General features: G+C 53.5%; 1 long non-coding RNA gene across 6 annotated transcripts; it reads left to right on the forward strand.

The window, feature by feature from the left end:
- The first annotated feature begins 1,591 nt into the window (after positions 1-1,591).
- Positions 1,592-10,566, forward strand: LOC144292537 (uncharacterized). Of its 6 annotated transcripts, none has more exons than XR_013359907.1 (6): positions 1,612-2,103; positions 2,485-3,156; positions 4,509-4,563; positions 5,544-5,705; positions 6,708-6,951; positions 8,643-10,566. It is a non-coding gene; the product is annotated as an uncharacterized LOC144292537 (long non-coding RNA). The 6 variants fall into 6 exon arrangements; XR_013359906.1 differs by having other exon boundaries at positions 1,613-2,103; positions 2,575-3,156; XR_013359904.1 differs by having other exon boundaries at positions 1,592-3,156; positions 5,547-5,705.
- The last annotated feature ends 6,981 nt before the right edge of the window (positions 10,567-17,547 follow it).

Below are 17,547 nucleotides of genomic sequence, written 5' to 3' on the forward strand. Positions count from 1 at the left end.
AGTTTCTGAGAGGTCTGGGCCTCCAGGGTCCTCAGAATCATCCCACCCCAGGTATCAGGGTTTCCCACTTTCCCCAGCAGGGCCCTGAGCTTGCCTAGGCCTACTGGGGTTATGCATTTGGCCCCTTTGCAGCCCTGCCTCCCCTCTAGCTCCATCCTGAGCCTGATTCTCAGCACAGGGTCCCCTTTGGCTGCAGGAGGAGGGATTCTCTTTAGACAGTGCTACGCTGGATTTGGGTCATTGTGGCGTGCCTTGAGCTGGCACTGGATTCCCCTGAACATGATCCTTTCTTTCTTTAAGGCTGCCAAAGCAGTTAACAGAAGCCACCCAACCCCAAACTCTTATAATTACCACTGCCCCCATGTTGCTCAGGTGCTAGAACTTTCCCAGAACCCGGTCCTTCCCCTTCCACCCATTCTTCGTCCCAGCTTGCTATAGGAGAGACAGCCTGAACTCATATGCCCAAGGTTGTCACCATCTCCCAGCCCACTACAACAGGGTCCTCACTGCATCTCACCATGGATTCCAGTTCCAGAACGCCACCCTGCTGCGCTGCTCTCAGCACTGTTGTAGTAGTGCCGACTGTCTTGGCCTAGGGTCCCCCTCTCAGCAGAACCTGATGCAAGGACGTATGTGCAGGGAGTTTATTTTGGAGGTGGTCCCTGGGAGCAGAAACAGGGCACCGCCACACGTGAGAAAAGGAAAGCCGAAAAGCCAACATCACAGGGCATCTCCAGGTCACTGCTGTGGGTGACTGGGGCTCAGTGCCGTCAGGACGCTCCCAACAGTGTATAAAACGATCCTTGGTCTTGTCAATCAGATGACAGATTGACAGGAGCACCCATCCTTCAGCTCCCGTGCCCCACTGGTGGAAGTTAACCCAGTGGAAGCTAACTGCCCCCAGCATGTCCTCATGCTGAGCGAGTTCCCGCCAGTAGTCTATGTTGGGCACTGCACAAGCGCCAGGGCAAAAAAAGAAAAAGCTTTTGTGCTCACATGAGGTGAGATGCTGGCAGTGCAAAGTGAGTTGAAACCCGTGTGCAACTGTTTGCCACAGCATGGCTGGAAATAGAGGTGCCGCTGAGTGCTGGGGAGGCTGTGAATACGCTCTCGAGCCAGACTGTCTGGGTTCAAATCCTTTTGCTATGCTTCATTTTCCTCCACTTATAAACGGAAAGGTTCTAAAAGGAAAAGACTTTATTGGGTTGTCATGAGGCAAAGAGAAAATCCACAGCACCTGGCACATAATAATCACTCAATGAAGAGTGACTTCTATTATCCCCATTTTATGGTTGAGGAAATTGAGACATAATTTTGAAGGGATGACAGAGAGGGGGGAGAAAGTGGGGGAGGGTGACTTCATTTAGATGCCACGTAAACCTTCAGAGAAACCTCGGTTTGCATCTCACAGAAAAACCTGGTATCTCGGAGGAGCGACCCCCTCCCACTTTGTGTCTCTACGCCCACTTCCCCCATCACAGGAGAGGCCTCAGGAGGGGAAGCAGGAGCTCATCTGCCCCTAAACACGCATTCACGCTTCCTCTGCTCCGGCTTCAGGGTCTGTAGGTTCCTTGTGATGTCACGGCTGGTTGCCATGGAGACCAGGTTGCTGTGAATGGCAGTCTGGGTCCATGAGGAGCATAATGAGCAGCATCCCCACCCGGGCGCAGGGAGAGAAGATAATGAGGCACCCCGGGAGGCCTCATAAATACCTCTCCCCGCGACCCAAACACGCAGATGCACACAATGGAGCCAGCGGGCCCCACTAGCGTTCCTTGGCCCACCCCGCTTGTGACAATTTATGTTTGGGAGGAACCAACCCCGGCAGCCAGGAGCAGGGTGACACATAGTGAACATCGGTCACTGCCCCTCCCACTCCTTCTGGAAGAAAGGTGTTGCTCAGCAGGCGGCGGTGGCACCAGGAGCATCCCCATGGCAACACTGAGGTCAGACCTCACTGCTGTGACCTCACTCTGGGGCCACTGGACTGGGGCTGGGCCGTCATTGCCACCCCGGGAAATGGAGGAGCTGTGATGGAGCTCTCCAGAAAAAACTGAATCTGCCCTCTTGGGGTCACGGATTGCAGCCCTCCTCCAGTTTCAAGTGAGGACAGAGGCCACTGGGCCTGGTTCTTCAAAGGGACGGTTGGGCCCACAGGAAGTGGTTTTCCTGCCTCTGAAGACAAGGGACAGCCTCCCCGGAAAGGCCCCGTCTCCCTCTAGTCTTGGGTCCCAGGGCAGGTGGCTCTGAGACCCGTGCGTGGGGAAAGTCCCCTGGGGGGGATGGGAAGAGGCAGGGGTGCAGTCTCTGCTCTTCTCTGGATTCCAGGGAGGGATGCCCCCACCCACCTCCAATCTACCCCCCACCCACCCCCCACCTGGCCCTGGCCCTTCCCAGCACGGAGCATAGGACTGAGCCACCCCTGCTGCTGACTCGCTCGCCAGCCTGCCCCTGCCCAAAGCGAGTCCCCTCCTCCTTCCTCAGCCCTGCACCCCACTGGAGCCCCGGCTTCTTTGGGGCACTCATTCGGGAGGGACTCTCACCTTCCTCCTGCTGGACCTTTGTCGGAAACAGTTACTCCTGACCTGGACCTTGTCCCTGGAGCTGAGGCCCTTCATCCTGCTGATGGCTGATCTGGTGCGGAGAGGAACCATGAACCTGTCCTGGATGTAAAGCCCACTGTCCCCCCTTCCTTGAACTCGGGCCTTGTCACGTGTCTTCCCTGAGACTCTTGTTTTCTCGGGGTTGTTGTGAAGATCAGAAGGCCCTGAAAAAAAAAAAAAAAAAAGAAGGCCCTGGAAGTGTTCACAGCCTTCTTCCCGACTCCCCCTGGGCCTGGACCCCAGAGGCCCTATTCTTGCACACTTGCTGTGTCACCTGCCGCCCCTCAGGGCCCGTGGTTTTTCCACACCCTCTCCTGCTGGCTCAGTGGGTGTGTCCAACTAAGGTCACTCCTGAGATGTCTCCACCTGTGCCTTCCAGAGAGGAGGACCACCAAGAGCCCACGGCTTGATCTGTGTTAGGATCTGTGATGTGCACCTCACACCCATCATTGTGTGGAATTCGGGGAGATCTCTCAGGTCCCACTGCAGGGACAAACAACACAGCGGCTGTCAGAAGGAAGATGACCTGCTTTGAAGTCACACGGTGACTACAGTTAGTGCTTATGAAGCATTTCCTTTTCGTTGTGTTTTATACTAAAATGCTTGCTTTATACGTGTTATCTTGGTGTAGAGGAGGAAGTTAAAAGTGTGAATTCTGGGGCCCGCCTGCCTGGGTCTGACTCCTGCCTCTGCCTCTTAAAACCTGTGTGTCAGATAATGTTATATACCAATTACATTTCAATTTTTTTTAAAAAAGCTGTGACCTTGGGCAAGTTCTGTAACCTTTCTGTACCTCCGAGTCCTCATCTGTAAAATAAGAGAATAATGGTGCCTCCCTCATGGGATTTTTATCAGGATTAAATCAGGAATAAAAATGCCTACAACAGGGACACCTGGGTGGCTCGGTGGTTAAGCATCTGTCTTCAGCTCAGGTCGTGAACCCGGGGTCCTGGGATCGAGTCCCGTGTCAGGTTCCCCGCATGGAGCCTGCTTTTCCCTCTGCCTGTCTCTGCCTCTCTCTCTCTCTGTGTCTCTCATGAATAAACAAAATCTTTTTTTAAAAAATGCTTACAATGGTGCCTGGCACAGAGTAAGTGCTACATAAATAGTGTTCCCGGGATGGGAAAACAAGAAAAGGAAAAGGAGGTGAGGGGTAAAGAAAGCTTGACGTCATCTTTTTGGGTTAGAGTACTATCATCAGTCGTATCTTAGGCACAGAGAGGTGAGTTAATGCACCTGAAGTCACACAGGATTAAAGCCTGAGAGTCCTGCCCCTGAAGCTGTGTCGGGGGTCCCGCTGGTCCACCCTGCCAGAGAGGACAATTGAGATCCTGTTGGGTGCTAGAAAAAGTAAGGTCCGTGGGGACTCAGGGCCAGGAGCATGGGCTGCCCCAGGTCCCAGGAGGTGATCCAGGACCTTGGCTGGGGCTAGTCCTGTGCTGGGGCAAGAGGACTCGGGGGCTGGCAGAGGGGGACAGGGAGGGAACCTGGCAGTCTCAGCAGAACCCCAGCATGCAAGACTCCTGCCCCGGCTAAATCCAGGAGGTGGAACCGTGGCCTGACGGGGACACTGGCAGAGCTGGGCCCTGGGCTATGCCCCAAAGCCCCCTGCTTCTTGCCCACATTGGGCCTGAGCACCTGAAAATCCTTAAATTTACCGTAGTCATTGGGGCAAAGCCCTCTGAAAGTTAGGAGGATCCCAAGGGACAAATCACTTCCCTTCTTTGAGCATCGTCCTTTCTTCACCTGTCAAAGGGGGACAATATTAGTAGGTATTAGCACCCAGGCTTTTGCTGTGCTCTGGGAGGGTCCAGTGATACCACATATAAAACACGCATTGGCTTTTCACCCAGCGCAGAGGATGTTCCGTAACTGAAGCTGTTCTTTCTTACTCTGTGACCTTAGACACAGAACTTGGCCTATCCGGGCCCTGTGTTCACAAAGCCGTTACGCGGAATGAGTAAGTTAACCATGGGAAGCCCCCAGCACAGTGCCTGAACAGGGTGGGAAGAAGGGAGGTACCAGGAGATCCCTTCCCGGGCTGGATGCCTGGGGACCCAACTGGCTCTGAGTCAGCAGAGTGTCTGGAAGGATCCCTGTGTGCTCCCAGGGGCACTTGATGTGTCCGTGTGGCTACCCTAAGTGGAGAATCAGAGATCCAAAAATGTCTTTGCTGTTTTTGGAGTCTCTTGGAATGGGAAGTCTGGCTTTAAGAAATAACTATGGGGGGGATCCCTGGGTGGCTCAGCGGTTTGGCACCTGCCTTCGGCCCAGGGCGTGATCCTGGAGACCCGCGATTGAGTCTCATATTGGGCTCCCTGCAGGGAGCCTGCTTCTCCCTCTGCCTGTGTCTCTGCCTCTCTCTGTGTGTGTGTCTCATGAATAAATAAATAAATCTTTAAAGAAAAAAAAAAAAAGAAATAACTATAAGCCTTACAGCCAGCATAAATATATCGGGGTGTTTACCTTGTTCTTCCTGCAAAATAATTTTCAATCTCTGCTCAGTTGGGGAAAACATTGGGTCAGGGGGCTCAGATCAAGCCAGAAGGGATTGTGTTGACCACAGTGACCTCCCGAGGCCACAGTGACCTCCCGAGGTGGCAGCAAGACAGAGCAGCCAAGACCCCAAGGGAGAGAGGAGGCCCCTTCGGACGTAGTGGGACCCCAGCACACGCCTCTCTGTTCTCTCCTCTCAGTCACACGCACACATGCTCTCATACACACCGCACATGCACACGCTCCCCTTCACACACTCGGGCCTGAAGGCTGTTGCATCACCCCATTCCTGGCGCCCCTTCCATTCCCAGAGCATCACCCAGGCTGCAAAGCTCTGAGAACTTTCCCTCTAAAATGCCTGACATCAAAGGAGAGTAAAGACTCCCCGGGATGGTCTGAAAGTGCACCAAGCTCCACGCACATTATCTCATTTAATCTCATTAGCAGGAAATGCCTTTGAAGCCTTGAGTTTGAGCATCAACGTCCATGATCGGCTTAGCCCTTGATAAAGTTGAGCTTCTTTTCATTTGACACAAGACTGGGAAATCTGTCCTTCTGGGGATGATGGACGAAACCTTCAGAGATCGCATCTAGCTGGGTCTCTAGGTTGATGGTGGTGGCGGGCGGGGTGGGGGGGACCAGCAGAGACATTCAAGTAACAGAAGGTGATACCAGGAGGGAGAGGAGTGGAGGGGTGTTGGGGGGTGAGGCAGGATCTAGGAGAGAGGACACGGAAGCCAGTGAGCCTGGGGGCTGCTTCCAGGGGGAGGACAGGAAAGATAGGGGAGGAGCTGGCAAAAGAGACAAGGTCCTGGTGGTGGTGGTGGGGCGGGGGGGGGGGTGGGGGAGGTATCCCATAAGGGAAGAGGACGTGCTGTGGGATGTGTGACTTGGATGCCTTCAGTGAAACTCCACTGCGTGTCTGTGCACTGGGGTGCCAGGTCCCCTGTGGCACAGCACCTGGGGCCCCCATGGGCCCCCACTGGAATCCCTTCAGTCTCTCCTCCCACACACACACATCGTGACAGTCTCAGGCGTGGGGATGTGTGGCTTCAACCCTGAGCCCAGGTGCAGCCCGGAGCCAGAGCTTGCCAACACTGTCAACATTGCTTAAACTCCACCCCAGCTTGGCTGGGCTCCATGCAGGTGGGTTTGGAGGTTTTCACTCTGTTTGTTTTCTAGGTTGGTTTTATTTAACAAAGGAGGTGGTTAAGCTACAGACCCAAATCCTCACCTTCTCAGTTTCGGTTTTGAAAATGGAAAATGGACCCAATTAGGTTGGCCCCAGGGGGCCTGGCTGAGTTTCTGGGTGCATAAGAAGCAGTGAGGGGCTTCTGGCTGGGCGCCTGGATTACCTGATGGGAAGGGGGGCAATTACACCCCCCGACTCAGAGGCGAGAGAGCCAAAGGAGCCCCCCTACTCTTGGCAGCCGATCCCACTCCAGGCTGCTCTGTCTGTCCTGGGCATTTGTGCATCAGGACAGGAGCAAAGGAGCCCTGCAGTCCAGGCCTGTTTGGTCCAGAAAAAGAAAGGTAAAAGCCCCCACAGCTGCTGTTCTCGTTCTAGGAGGCAGCAGACAGTCCTGGAAGCTGCTTCTTTCCATTTAGGCAGGAACGCGAGGACGCCAACACACCGAGTCGTGGGAGCAGGAGAGGCAACTGCAGGACCTCTTGGGGGAACTTTTTGCCACCTGGAATGGATTGCCATGTCAGAATGTTCTCCGGGAGAAGAAGGGTCCCCGGGGTTGGCAAGCTTCCCGGGATGGCAGGCCCCGTGCTCGCAGGACTGTGGGAAGGTGAATGCCTCGGAGGAGGGTAGTATCACCCACGCAGCCTCGGCCCCAGCTCTACCGTGAGTCACCACCGATTAGCTGATGTGGGCGGGGAGCAAGGTGGGTGAAGGATGGGCCCTCAGGTGGGGAGAGAAGAGGATGCAAGGGGTGTGTTCGGGGTGAGAGATGGAGGCATGAAAAGCCCCCCCCAAGGTTGGCTGGGGTGCAGGTGGGGGACATACAGGACCCCGGCTCTTCACAAGGTCAACTCCATCCCACCCACCGGAGCACAGCAGCCAGCTCGCTGGGCCTCAGCCTTGGAGGCTGAAGCCACGGGGCTGTGGAGGTGTGTGGAGGTGACCTTCCTCACTCCAGGGGTCAGGGGACCCCCGTAACGAAACAGCCATTGTTTACTGAGCCCTTAGGATGCTCTAGGTGCCGGCCAAGCCCTTTGCACACGAGCGACCGAGTGCGCTTACTGTGTGCGGGGCTCTGTTCCGACACTTCAACTCTGTTCCCTCACGCTGTTCATACTAGCCAGAGGTGGAGAGGGGCCCCAGAGTGGTTAAGTCACCTACGTCACCTGGGTTGGGACACCGGAGTCCACACTCGGGAACCCCCACTGCCGCTCTAGGGATAGCGCTCCGCTACGGCTGCACTGCGGTATGATTATTCCCATTTTACACACGAAGAAACTGAGGCTCGGAGAGATTCACGGAGCAGGGCCGAGCGCCCTCGGGGCCAAGCTCTGTTCTAGTCAAGCTCCCACCCTGGCCGCAGGGTTATTATCCTGGTTTCACAGGAAACAGGGGAGGGAGGGATAAGTCATTTGTCAGGATTTGACTCAAGAATCGATAGGAGGCCTGAGTGGTTTCCATAATGGATGGCCTCGGGGAGCCATGGCTTTGACATCCACATTTCGGGGTGCAGCAGGTTCCCAGACCTCCCCGCACTCGCTATCCCACTATGGGGAGGTAGCTGGGGCCAGAAGTGTGAGATGGGCAGGGGGCCAGGAGCATTGCTCCCAACAGCTTCCTGCCCCCAGGAAACGCAGACGATTATCCCCGAGGGCCAGAGGAAGAGCCCGGGGGACTGTCTGGGAGGTGGTACAGAGAGTCCAGGAATTAAAAGCACCGTCCCGTGTCTGGATCCAGATTCCAGCTTAACCCCTTACAGCTGTGAGCCGGTCAGAGTCACAGTTTCTTCGAAAAACAATTAGCTTACTCCACGCCTTGGGGCTAAATTGTGGGGACCAGATAGAGAAGGTTCCTTGGGCTGCCCCCCACCCCAGAAGCAGATCTGAGATTAGGGTTCGGGTGCAATTAAGGACATGTTGGCAGGGGAACCAGAGGAGTGTGGGGGAGGGCAGGGCAGGGCAGGAGCAATGCCTGCGGGCTCTCCCGTGGCTTACTGCTGACAGTTGGTCAGCCTCAAGGCCAGGCCGTCAGTGCCTACCTGAAGGTCACTCTGGCTTCTGGCTCCGTGTACCTGAGGTCAAAGCAGCTCCAGGCCTGCGGGCTGGTGGCCAAAGCAGAGAGGCTGGGGGTGGGGCAGGGCACTCCCAACTGGGGAGAAGATCCAGGGATGGGGATCACTTGTGTGACTCACTGAACAGGAGCAGGGATTGCTTGTGCCACGCAGCCCGGGCCCCTGAGCCTGGGGCGGGCGGTGTAGCCACCCAGCCTCGGCAGGGTATTGGATTCCTCTTGCTGCTCTAACAACTTACCACTCGCTCAGTGGCTCAAAACCACACAAGGGTATTCTCTTACAGTTCCGGAGGTCAGAAGATGGAAATCAAAGTGTCATTGGGCTGAGTTCCTTCTGGTGACCTTGGAGAATCCATTTCTGGTGACCTCTGGAGGATCCATTTCCCTGCTTCTTCCAGCTTCTCAAAGCCAGCTTCTCGAGCTCCTTAGCTGGTGGCCTCTTCCTCACATCACTTCCAGCCTCTTGCTCCCCTTGACACCTCCCTCCAACTACTGACTGACCTTCCTGTCTCCCCTTATAAAGACCCTGTGATGATATGGGGCCCCTGGGTTAGATAATCTAACCCAGAATAATCTCCCATCTCAACAGCCTTACCTATAAAGTCCCTCTTTACGTAGAAGGTAACATATTTGCGGGTTCTGGGGATGAGGATGTGGACATCTTTGGGGGAGGCGGTTATTATTCAGTCTATTGGAGCAGGGAAAGACTGGGACATGTGCCCCCACCCCCCCAGACGGATACAAAAGCTTTCTTTTCCTTGGTTTGTTCTCCAGGGGGACAACCCTGAGTTCCTCTCTGTGGGATCCACCTGTGTCCACAGCCTTGCCTGACTGCTGCCCCACCTATTCTGTCCTTTCTTTACTCCTCTCCAGGTTCCCTCGAAGAAGTCACACACACAAGAATCCTTGTCTCAGGCTCTGCTTCTAGAGAACCTGATCTTAGGCACTGGATCCCATTATCCCCATTTTATAGACGAAGAAGCTGTGGTGCAGAGGGGATGATGTATCACATGCTCGAGGTCACATGGTGACAGAACAGGGCTGGATTCCAGTCTCTACGTTCCAGTCCTGGGCTCCCCACTCCTCACAGCTCGCTGGAGGGGTTTATTTAAAGGCCACTGGTGGTGATGGTGGGGGACGGGGTTCTGGGGAAGATCAGACAGTCTGTGCAGCTCTCCTCGCCTCCTCCTGTCGCTTACCTTTTGGGGGGGCTGTCCTGGTGGCTGCTTAGCCGGCCTCCTGCTGGCCAGCGCCTTTGTCTTCCTACCTCCTCTCCGGTCCTTTGTTGCAGAGAGGGCTTTGAAGAGCCAGCTGGCCTTTGGCTTTGAATTTCCCAGGCAGCTTTTTTGCCCCAAATCCTGACAGTGTGGTTTCAGGGGAAGAGACTCTGGAATCGCTGTGCTGGGATGGCATGGGAGGGTTCTGCTTTTCGGAGTGGGGGTGGGGGAAACAGAGGCAGGCAGCCCCAGGCCCCTGGACCCTCCTCTTTGGAAGACCAGGCCTCAAATGCAGTGACAGTCCTAGCTAACACAATGAACTCAGTACTGCTCTGCTGCCCCATCCCTGGCGCCATCCCTCCCCTGCTCTGCTGCTTGCCTCTGGCCTCTGCTCAGGCTTCAGCCAGTGGGGTGCACTGGCTGGAGGAGAGAGGTCAGTTTTTGTTTCTCCCCATGCAGGCCTAGGGGTGTTGGTATCTCTCCCCTGATGCCAATCCCTGGCCACTCCTACATCCACTTCCACCTGGATAAGGGCCCCCAAGACATCCAAACCCTACTCCTGGACCCCTGTGAATCTGTCATCTGAAACGGCAAAGGGGACTTTGCAGAGGTGACTAAATGAGGGATCTTGGGATGGGGAGATTGTTCTGCCTTCTCTGCGTGGGCCCAATCACGCAATTGTTAGGGTCCCCATGAAAGGGAATCGGGAGGGGCAAAGTGGTATATAATGATGGAAACAGGCTGGCATGGCTTAGCTGGGAGCCAAGGAAAGCCCTCAGCCTCTAGAAGCTGGAAGAGTCAAGAAATGGATCCCCGCCCCGTGGGGCCTCCGGAGGGAACCAGCATCCTGGACTTCTCACCCCCAGGACCAGAGAGTTAAGCTGTGTTGTTTTAAGTCACAGACATTTGTGGGACTTTGTTCCCGCAGCGATAGCCACGGATACAGCACACCTCTGTAAATACACTTTCCATTAAATTCTCTTCGGTTAAACCTGGCGTGTGCCTTGTGTGTTCCTGTGGGATCCTGACGAACCCAAGCTGTATGTGTCAGAAACTATGATCGATTATTTTACTTACCTCTCATGACCCATTTCCCCAGTTTGGCAGAAAGTAGGGCTCCGGTCGCATAGCAGATGGGAAGAGGAAGTGGGACCCCAGCCCGGGCTCCAGAGCCTGCATGGAAACCCAGTGGGGTGCTGCCTCTAGCCACTGCCAAGAGGAAGGGGTCCCCTGGTGGAGGGGAGTCATCCCTGCAGGCCTGCAGGGGAGCTGTTGGCAGGCTGAGTCCAGGTTGGGGACGGAGAGGGGGAAGTCGGCCTGTGCAGGGGCGTGAGTGCTTCTGCCCCAGCTTCTGAGCCACGTGAAAATGACCCAAGGACCTGGACTCAAATCTCAGTGACTTACTGGATCCCTCTCAACCCTCAGTTTCCTCTTCTATAAAATGGGAATTAAAATGCCCACCTTGGGGCGCCTGGGAGGCTCAGTTGGTGAAGCATCTGCCTTCGGCTCAGGTCATGGTCCCAGAGTCCTGGGATGGAGCCCTGTGTCGGGCTCCCTCTTAACAGGGAATCTACTCCTCCCTCTGCTCCCCCTACTCCTGTTTATGCTCACTCTTTCTCTCTCTCTCTCTCAAATAAATAAATAGAATCTTAAAAAAAAAAAAAAACCCACCTGCCAGGCTGGAATTGTGAAAATTAGTAAGACAATGTATACAAGGGAAATGTTGAACATAGTGGTAATTGCTCCCAACATGGTGAGTGTCCATAAGGACAAATAATTGAGCACCTACTGTGTACAAGGCACAGGTCTAGGTCTGGAGGATAAAGCAGAGCACAAAACAAACCCTGTCCCTTCACAGAGGTGAGGTTCATTTTGGGGGAGTGAGACAGATAATAAGTAAATTCTTGGAAGGTGAGATGATGATAGATGCCGTGACAGGCGCTAGATTGGGATAGAGTGTTGGACGAGGGTGCTGAGATTTCACAGAGGGGATGGCCATGCTGAGAAGGTGACCTTGGTCTCTTGAGCGTCACCTTCTTGCTTCATCTCCCCGTGAGTTGATGATGTCCTTGGATTTGCTTCAATAAAAGTGGTGCCAAATTGTGGCTGCCTCTCGAACCCCAGGCGAGATACATACAGAGGCTGAGTGTGAGCGTGCATCTGTGCACGGGAGCCTCGTGCGCGTGCACACGGGAGCACCTGCTCATCCCTCCGGGGAGCAGGACGTGGAGAAGGAGGAGAGAAAGATGTTCTCCTTGTCCTTCTGCCCTGGCTCAGCCTCCTGTCCGGTGACCTCAGGCCCCTCTCTCCTCCTGCTGGCTTCCTACATGCCCCCCGCCCCACCCCGGCTCATTCCTCCTTGTCCTCAGCTCTCATTCTGTTCGGTCACCACTTTCCACCCTCATCCCTGGGCCTTCCCTTCACCATCCAGACTTTAGGGACTCCAAGCCTGTGCTCCCACCGAGCCATCCACCTAGCACAGCTGCCTCCCCTCGACAAACACCTGCCACCCAATGGTGCCCCTCTCACATTCCCCTGGGTGGCCCTTTTCTGGTGAAGTATGGGTGATCCTTTTTCTCTGCATCCACATAGCCCTTCGATTCCAGTCTCTGTCACAGCCCCTACTGGGTGAGGGTACAGCTGGCTGTGTGTGTGTGTGTGTGTGTGTGTGTGTGTCCTCTCCCTCTTCCTGCCACACACACACACACACACACACACACACACACACCTCCAGCACACGAAGCGACAGCATGTCATTTGTCCTCACATGCAGAACAGGCTCCTGACAACCTGGCCACTTAACCTTTCTGAGACTCAGTTTCCCCATCAGAAACCTTGTCCAAGTGACTCAGCCATCGAGGGCTTCCTGGGTGCCAGGCACTGTGACAACCGCTGCATTACCCTGTCTCAGCTCCACCACCTAAGCCAGGTGCTGGCAACCTCCCTGCTTTTACAGAAGAGGAAACTGAGGCACCGAGAGGCTAAGTAACATGCTCAAGACTAACATTTGAACCGGGGGAGTCTGACTGCAGAATGATGCTTAACGTATTTAAATTTGAAGAGTCAACTCAGGCATGATTCAAAAGATCCAGAAACTTAAGTAAGGAGAAATCCATCTTCCTCTGGGCCCAGATCTCTCCCAGACGTATCCACCACAGATATTTGCTGCTTCTTTTTTTTCTTTTTTTAAAGATCTTTTTATTTTTTATTTATTTGAGATGGAGAGAGAGAGAAGGCATAAGCAGGGGGCAGGGCAGACAGAGAGGGGGAAGCCGACTCCTTGCTGCAGATATTTGAATATCTTTCCAGAGATAATCTGTGCATAAACTTACATGTGTTTAAGATGTTTGCTTTACCCGGTTGGGAGGATAGCACACAGTGCAGCCTGGTTTTGTCTTGAAGTTAGCTCTGTGTCCACACTGCCTCTTCACCGCTGCTCGCTACTGTCCCACGGAGTACGGAGCAGAGGTTACATCACTGTTGAGCTCATGGTTCAAAGCGTGCACACAGCACCGAGTAGGCAGTGCTGTCTTGTAGCCTTGGCCTTAGCCTTGGCCTCCCCAAATGCATGGCAGAAAGGACCCAGAAGGTCACCATGACCCCAACAGAACCCGAGACAGTGCTGTCTCTCCTGCCCTCCTCCCCAGCCCTGCAAACACAAGCCAGTCAGAGCAGAGCTGGCTGTTCCAGGACGTGTTTGTTGGAACAGCAGAGGAGAACATATGTCTACAAGTCTCTCCTCCAAGACTGAGACTCCTGGGACACCAGCCGAGGCCTCAAATAGCTCCAAAGCAAAAGCTGGTATAGAGGAAGGCACTCAGAGGCCACTGGGTCATGGCTGTTGGGTCAGCTGCCTGGGACAGGTCGGGGGACCCAAGGGGCAATCAACTTTCCTTAGGCTGAGGGCTCCATGAGCTCTCCTTCTCTCTCACCCCCCTCCCTCTGGGTCCTAATTTCTAGTCTCTGGGCCTCTGAGGCACAGACCTCGCTCTATGCAGTCTTTGCTCATGTCTTCAGGAAGGAGTCATTTTACAGCACCCCCAACCCCATCAGCAGCTGTTGGCCATATCATAGAATCACCATGTTAAGAACCCCTAAAAGGTACTCTCAGCCAGCCCTTGCTTGGAATGTGAGTCTCTCTGCTGTCCAGTTCACCCGTCTTCTAGCTTTTCTTTCCTTGAATGCCTCCAGTGATAAGACTCTCACTACCTCTCAAAGGCATTTTGGGGATTTCTCCTCCTCTGAGTAACAGAACTGAAGGCATCTTAAGAATCTTGAAGCCCACCCATCCATTTTTCTTGACCATACGTTTTCCTGCCTTGTATTTCATCCAGTACACACTCAACTCCTTTTTCCTGGCTGGCTTCTATTATTTATTTATTTATTTATTTACTTATTTACTTATTTGACACATAAGCAGGGAGAGCAGCAGGCAGAGGGAGAGAGAGAAGCTCCCCTACGGAGCAGGGAGCCCAATATGGGGCTGGGATCATGACCTCAGCCAAAGGCAGATGCTTAACCGGCTGAGCCACTCAGGTGCCCCTCCTGGCTGGCTTCTTGATCACTGAGGTGTAGGGTCCTCTTCTTGAAGCAATTTCAGGGAAACCACAAGAAAAGTAAGGACCGATCCCTACTTTCTACCCCAGCTGCCCCCTGCAACGCACCCCCCACCACCAACAACAACCAGGCTGGGAAGTAGGTGGCACATGTGCTGCCATCCCAGCTCCCACGCCTTTGACCTTGGCTACCATTGTCAACCACTTGCTACACTGAGATTCAGGCTTAGAATCCTTCTCAACCCAGTGCTCTAACCAGCTACTCCAACCAACAGGAATTGGGATATAAGATGACACCCGTTTGCCTCCTGGCTCTTTTCAATGAGGCTGCCCTGCAGAGGAGAGTTTTTCCAAACCCATCCACCTGCAAGCAACATTCCAGTCCAACCAAACCCAAGGCCTCTCTTAGCCCTCAAGGCTCTTCAGCAATTGACTGTCGCTCTGTCCAATCACCCTGCTGCACGAGCCTTTCCCTGCCTCTGGTCTCCTTCGTTGCACCCCATTTCCCAAATTCCAGACACCACCTCAATCTCCAAGATTTTCCTTTTCCTCTTCTGCAGCCTGGAATTCCCTACCTGGTCTTTTCCGTGTATCTAAATCTTCTCCATTCTTGGGGGGGCACCCCAAACACTTAGTGCCCCAGGAACCCTTTCCCAGCTGCTCCTGACACTAGTGAAACTACCCTCGCAGACAGGGGCTCTTGGTCCCAGCTGAACATTGGATTCCCATGGAAAGGCTTAAAAGTTGCTGAAGCCAGATGCCCCTTCAGAGATCTGATCATTTAATTAACTCGAGGTGTGCCCTGGGCACCCAGACGATCCTAACATGCAGCTGAGGTTGAACCATTGCTAGATGAACCATAGACTTGTCCACACACCCCCTCAGTTCATGCTGTGGCCAGATCTTCTTATAAGTGCTTTCATGGATTTATTTATTCATTGTCCACACTTACTAAAAGCTCAAGTGCTGAGTCAGAGCATTTACCAGGGGCTGGGTACCATGCTGAGAGCTTTACTCACTTCATCTCAAGAAATCTTCATGACACTCCTGTGAAGTGGGTATTCTTGTTATAATTCTGACTTTCAGAAAATCAGGGCTTCAAGTATGAAGGGCTTATCATGTTTGCACAGCCGGCCAGTGATCCCCCCAGGATCGCCATCCCAGCCTGACCCCAGAGCCTGCACGGGTAGCCCCTTCTCTACACAGCCACCCCTAGCTGGTCCAGCTTACCCCCTTCTCCTCCCCTATCTCCCTCCTGCTCATGATTCGGGTCTCAGCTCTGGAAGGCCCTCCCTGACCTTTTCTAAAGCCCAGGAGACATCCCCCATCACACATCTCTGCCTCAGGGCACTTGGCGCTGTTCACATTTCCATTTATCTGTGTCATTATTATTATTTTTTTTAATCTGTGTCATTATTTGATGAGTCTCCTCGTTCTGCTCCCCTCTCCACACCGTGAACTCCATAGGGGCCAGGTTGTTGCTGCTCCTGCTGCATTTCTTGGGCTTACTTAGCATAGTGCCTGGTACATAGTGGACGGATGGGTAGAAGGTTGAATGGATGAATGAATGAGTAAATGGATGAATGAAAGAAGCCAGGTACAAAATACAAATTCCAGCTTCCCAGTCAACCAGTGACAACTGTAGAGACAAGGAGACCTGCTTTCTACTTCTCTGAGCAGCTGGGATCCCAAGCAAAGGTCAGCGGCCACAGAGGCAACTTCTACTTCCTGGCTGTGTGACCTTGGGCGAATGCTCTACTTCTCTGAGCTTCGCCTGCAGAGTGGAGACGGCAGTTCACACCAATAGGAGGGTAGTGAAGATGAAATGAGATCATGAGCAGGAAAGCCTGTAAATCACAAGGATGGGCTCAGCAGTGAGGTAGCAGGCTCTTTTTGCCCCACCTGCCTTCCTTTTTTTTCTTTTTTTTTTTTAAGATTTTATTTATTTATTCATAAGAGAGAGGCAGAGACAAAGGCAGAGGGAGAAGCACGCTCCCTGTGGGGAGCACAATGTGGGACTCGATCCCAGGACCCCAGGACCATGACCTGAGCCTAAGGCAGACGCTCAACCACTGAGCAACCCAGGTGTCCCACCCACCCTGCCTTCCCTGAGCCACTGGCCTTGGCAGTGAGGCCAGGCTGCCTCTGCAAATCCTGGAGAGTGGAACTCTGGGAAGGGACTCAGGAGTAGACTCTCTTTTCTCCCCAGATGGACCTTTGCAAAGGCCATTAAGGCTGGCTGGGAAGACAGTCGATAGAGCAGTAGAAATATGGGATTTGAGATTCATTGCTCCGCCTGGGCAGTACACAGAGGTGACAGTCAAGGGCAGAGGGCCTTGCCAAAGCTCTAAAGCTGCAGCTCCACCCAGTCATTTACTCCCTGGCTCTAGCCTCCCTTAATGAGCTCTGACTGAGATCCCTGGATTTGAGTGGGGGAAAGAATTACATCTTTATTCTTTGAAATTCAGCATTTCCTTCCAGCATGTGTAGGCAACAAACCACAGTGATTAGTGGCACCTGGGACTTCTTTGTCAAGAGAAATCCCAGGCATTTTCAGATTAGGCATCTTTTTTTTTTTTTTTTTTAAGATTTTTATTTATTTATTCATGAGACACACACAGAGAGAGGCCGAGACACAGGCAGAGGGAGAAGCAGGCTCGATGCAGGGAGCTTGAGTCGGCACTGGATCCCAGGACCCCAGCATCATGACCTGAGCCAAGGCAGATGCTCAACCACTGAGCCACCCAGGTGCCCTCAGATTAGGCTTCTTGAAGTAGCATTTGTGCTCACTGCTTTGAAATCAAGCTAGTTATCACACCTGCCACTAGATCTTGCTATTTAATGAGTTGATAACAAAGCCTATATATTGCTGTACCATGATTTGGGGGCTTCTTTGTAATTCTTGTAATTTATGAATGAAAAAAAAAATGTCTGAGGAAGCATCTATGGCTTCACCAAGTGGACAGTGGGGTCCATAGCATCAAACTCTTGTGACAGTCTGGCTCGCCTCCTGCCCAAGCCAGTGAGTCACATCTGCCTGTTAGTGGCCCTCAACCAATTTCCAGGGCCAGGGCTGTGGCCCTGTGCAGATTACAAGGTGGCAAGGCAGCCCTGAGTTGGTTTGAAGGGCTTCCCTGAGCCTGCAGGGATCGATGGGTGAAGGGTGGTGCCCCTAGGGTAGGAGCTCTGGACCTTCCTTCTCCCGGGTCAGGACCTCCTAACCTCCCCATTATCTAGGGCCAGGTAGCTTTGTTTGCAGAGCCTCCCAGGAGCTCTCTTGAGATTTGGTTTCCTTGTCTGTTAAATGGGGATATTAAGCCCCAGCACATAGAGTGACACATGCCCCAGTGACGTCAGCACGGAAAGAGCTTGGAACAATGAAGTGTCGTCCATCTGGCTGGTGATGCAGCTGCTTC

This window comes from Canis aureus, chromosome 21 (genome assembly GCF_053574225.1).
Source record: "Canis aureus isolate CA01 chromosome 21, VMU_Caureus_v.1.0, whole genome shotgun sequence".
Classification (NCBI taxonomy): Eukaryota; Metazoa; Chordata; class Mammalia; order Carnivora; family Canidae; genus Canis; species Canis aureus.